At 36.3% G+C, this 4259-nt stretch overlaps 1 long non-coding RNA gene across 1 annotated transcript; it reads left to right on the top strand.

Annotated features, from left to right (window-relative positions):
- Positions 1-286: 286 nt before the first annotated feature.
- Positions 287-3959, top strand: LOC133861331 (uncharacterized). The gene is made up of 3 exons (XR_009898998.1): positions 287-579; positions 2219-2291; positions 3586-3959. It is a non-coding gene; the product is annotated as an uncharacterized LOC133861331 (long non-coding RNA).
- Positions 3960-4259: the final 300 nt, after the last annotated feature.

The raw sequence follows: 4259 nt of genomic DNA, 5'->3' as shown, positions 1-4259 counted from the left end.
CACTTTATTCTCATTTCTACTTAATCTTGAGGGGTATCTTGGTAATCACATAACCTTGGCTCCTCTTTTCCTTGGTTCACGCATCCCTCTCCCATTTTTCCCCACTTGTTGACTTTTCTCACTTAGGATAGGCCCCACACTTATTTCTTTTCTTTTTGGTTTCACATGGCTCACTCTTCTTACTTAGACGTGATTCCCATCAATAAACAATGAGAAACACACACAAGCAGCACACTTCTCTCCTTCAGATTTTTCTTTTCTTTTCTTCCTTTTTCTCCTCTTTGTTCTCCCGCACAGATCAGCCCTTCCCCTTTCTTTCTTTTCCCTTCTTTCTTCTTTCTCTCCCCGTGCATTACCATTCCTCTTCTCTTTGGCTCAGCTGGTGAACGCCCGAGTGGGACCCGACTAGTGGGTCAACAACGGTAGAACCAGACGACGTCGGTGGGACTAAGGGCGCGACTTCTGGTGCGTCGTCACCGGTGAACCTTGGAGACACGATCTCTGGCGATGTGATGTGATTTCCAACGAAAATCGGTGGGGATTTCCAGATTTAGGTGGCTTAGAATTCCAGATTTATGGGTAAGGTTTCCTCTTCTTTCTTGTCTTTGATTCCACCTCCATTTCCCTTATTTTTCTATAAGCTGGATGGGTTTCCTTTTGGGTTGATTTAGGTTGAAATCTTAGAGTTTTATGGGTTATTGATTGTGCTTGTAAATTAGGGTTTATGCTAAGCAAAAATAGTTTGATTTGGGGTTTTGGTTTGAGATGAAAACCTAGGGTTTTATTGTGAATTTTGGAGAGGATGGCTGAATATATGTATGTGGATTTATGGAGTATTTTGGAGAGGATGGCTGAATATATGTATGTGGATTTATGGATTTATTGGTGGTAGTTTAGGGAGTTTTTTTTTTATGATGTTTAGTTGGAACTTTGAGGAGTGTATTTTGTTGTTGAAGAGTATGTAAGAATCCCTAAGCTTGATGGGTTGAATTAATTTAAGGCTTTGAGGTGTTTAAAACTCTAAATTGTTAATTAGTAGATTAATTACATTTAGAATGTTAATTAATCCTAAATTATCTATGACTTTTATGAAAAATAGGTATTAATGGGGTTAGGTTCTAATATTAATAATTTGTATAAATTGGAGATTTTAATTGTAAACCTAAGTATGTAACTATGTATAGGTCTAGTTAATTAATGGTTGGATTCCTTGTTATGCTTGTATGGGTATGTTGATTAAGAATTGATGTTAGGCTTTGGTGAACATTGGGTTATGAGGTATATAGAATTTTGACGGTAAATGGTGGTTTGTTGATGATTATTGTTATGAGATTTTGGTAGAAGGTATGAGGATATTTCCACTTGTGAGAGAAGTTGGTCTTAATATGTAAAATGAAGATTTTGAGTATATGTTGGATAAAGTTGAATCGATTATAGTTGGATTCTTTGCAACAGACCATTTGGGATATTTGTTTAAGTTTTGATTCTTTGGCTTAGCTTAATTATGTAGAGTGATGATGTGGGGCTTAGGCATTCACTTGGAGCTTTGGAATATGGTTATGGTTTTATAACCTAATTCCTTATGTGTTTATATAACAAAATAATAAATAGTTAAAGATGGAGATGACAAGGGATTTGTAATTTAATCCAATTAAGTCCTAAACCTAAACTACTCGGATGGTTAGAAACTAATATGAGTAAAAGTATTAAGTGTAACGGTTAAGACTAGAAGAACAAGAGTTGTAAATTATCTTAATAATCTTAAGTCAATAAGTGTATATATATATATATATATATGTGTGTGTGTGTGTGTGTGTGTGTGTGTGTGTGTGGTAGGAATGCATAAATAGGCTCTGGGTTCATTTAGTAATATAATTAGATAATTAGTGTTTGTCTATGTATTATAAAATACTTAAGTGTGTTATAAAGCTATGCTTAGCTTGATTAGCATTGTACGTGTACGTGTATGTGTGTATACATAAACATACATATGCATGTAAATGTGTTAAGTATATGTGGTTAACAATGACAATAAGATATAGTAATAATAAATAAACAAGATAAGACGCAAACCTATAACTAGTGACTAATCTAATAATAACTTAAGGTGTTTAGCTAGCTTTAGAAGTGAGTGACGTGACGTGTGAGCATGCGGGTAGTTTATGTGTCATAGAGTATAGAGTTCAATAGCATAGTCTAATGTTACCAATGTTTGCAGGATCGTGTCATAGTTGGAGACTTCAACGGGTTCTCCAATGTAGAGTTCGAGTCGTGAGTCCAATGCAGCCAAGGTGGGTATTCCACTCACTGAGAAAATATATATTTTTATATGTATTGGGTTAATAAAAATATATATATTGTTTATGAAACCGAGCCAACCATACGATGAATTATATGCTTTGAGATGATTTGATTAGTTTCGATTATGTTTAAATTATATCAATGATGTTTAAGAAATAGTGTAAGAGTGAAAAGTATTGAATTGATTTAAAGTGTTATGTTCTGCGGTTGGGATTTAAATTGTGTAAAATTGTTTGAGAACATGTCATGTTGAAACTGTTTAGTTTTTTGAAGAGAATATGTTTTGAATGATTTCAAAGTGTTGGATAAAATGTTGGATTTGTTTAGTGTTAAGAGGACGTGATTTAACAACTGCATGATTTGAGCATGATACAGTAGTGAAATATATACTGGTCAAGCACGGAACATAGAGCATGTAGTATAGAGCATACATCAACAGTAGTACAGCAGTAAAGGAACAGGATACACAGTAAAACAGCAGTTATCAGCATCGCGGGGGACCGAAGCCCCAGTAGACCCAGTCATGCATATCATGTATAGCATTGTTTAATGAGTGATGTTTTTATGTTATGAGTAGATTTTACTAGACGTGTTGGTATGCATAAGTGTCTTAAATGAAAAGCGCTTATGTATATTTCTATCGGATAGTCATGTGTTAAGGTCATACATTGAACTTGAAAGTACATGGATACATGATTGCCTGAGTGCGAGTAATGGCATGTCTATGAGTAGAAAGGTTGACTGTTCTTGTTCTCCAGGAAAGACGTGTTAGCATGATTGAGTTTAGCTCTAGTGCTCTCATGATCTACTGGCGTCAAGGCATGAAGCTGAAATACGATTAGAGATGGTGTTGCAAGTGTTTTGTTGACGGATGTTGTCCTAGTACGGAAGAGTAAGATGCCATGTTCTTTGCTTAAGACTTGTGTGTATACGTGATATCTATGATGGAGTGATCATGTGCACATATGTCCAAGCGACCGATGAAAAGTATTATTATAGAGGGGTCTATATGTAGAATCTTCTAAGCGGTAGATTGGAACTTCTACATATGTTCAGAGCTATATAGTATGTTTTAAATATTTTCTAAATAGTCGGTGTTTGCTGCATTAGCTGTTGGTAAATTGTGGCTAATATAGTGCTCGCACGACTAAAAAATAAATAGAGGTTGGTTCTTTGTGAAAACTCAATTAGTCTTATACCACTGAGGTCTTAGTATGAGGTATACTAAGGCGGTGAACTCATTATTTCACCTATGCGGATGTGGATACCACCACAACCGTGTAGATGATGTTTCTTTGGCTGCAGGTACTACGGTATAGTCGATGGGTCGGTAGCAGTGTGCTTGGGATATTATGACTGAAGCTCACCGCGACGGTTGTAATTGTTGGACCATGGGTTGTCCACTATTTTATAGGTTTGGTATGGCTTGTGACGTTTGTGTCACTTATTCTTTGTTAAGTCATTATTGTTATAGTGTTAATAAGACTCAAACAGATAGATGTTAAATGGCTCTTTGTTGTAATTAACTTGTGATAGATGTATAAGTTGTAATTTCCGCTATTCAGATTTATGTTTTCCGCTGCATAGATAGATGTATGTTATACTCTGATTATCAGGTACATGTTATGGGGCATGTGCCATATGTTGGCTGAGCGACACGTAGTCGTGCCACTGCGATGACTCGTTTTATGTTTGTATAAAAAAAAAAAAAAACTGGTCGTCACACAGTCAGCATGGTCCGGACGCGTGTACATCAAATATGAAAATTGCGTGTATCAGTTCAACCATTCGGACGACCATCCTCCTGGTCCGGACGCGCGAAAGCCTCTATATGAAAATTACTTTCAATGGACGTACGACCGTCCGGACGACAGGGCAACACCATCCGGACGCGGCTCTCAAACTGGAAAGATTTTTAGATAAACTTTTGGAATTTCAGTCGCACAGTTGTCTTTTCA

This window comes from Alnus glutinosa, chromosome 2, assembly GCF_958979055.1.
Source record: "Alnus glutinosa chromosome 2, dhAlnGlut1.1, whole genome shotgun sequence".
Classification (NCBI taxonomy): domain Eukaryota; kingdom Viridiplantae; phylum Streptophyta; class Magnoliopsida; order Fagales; family Betulaceae; genus Alnus; species Alnus glutinosa.
Note: the sequence above shows the minus strand (reverse complement) of the source record. Positions and strands in the feature narration are given on the sequence as shown.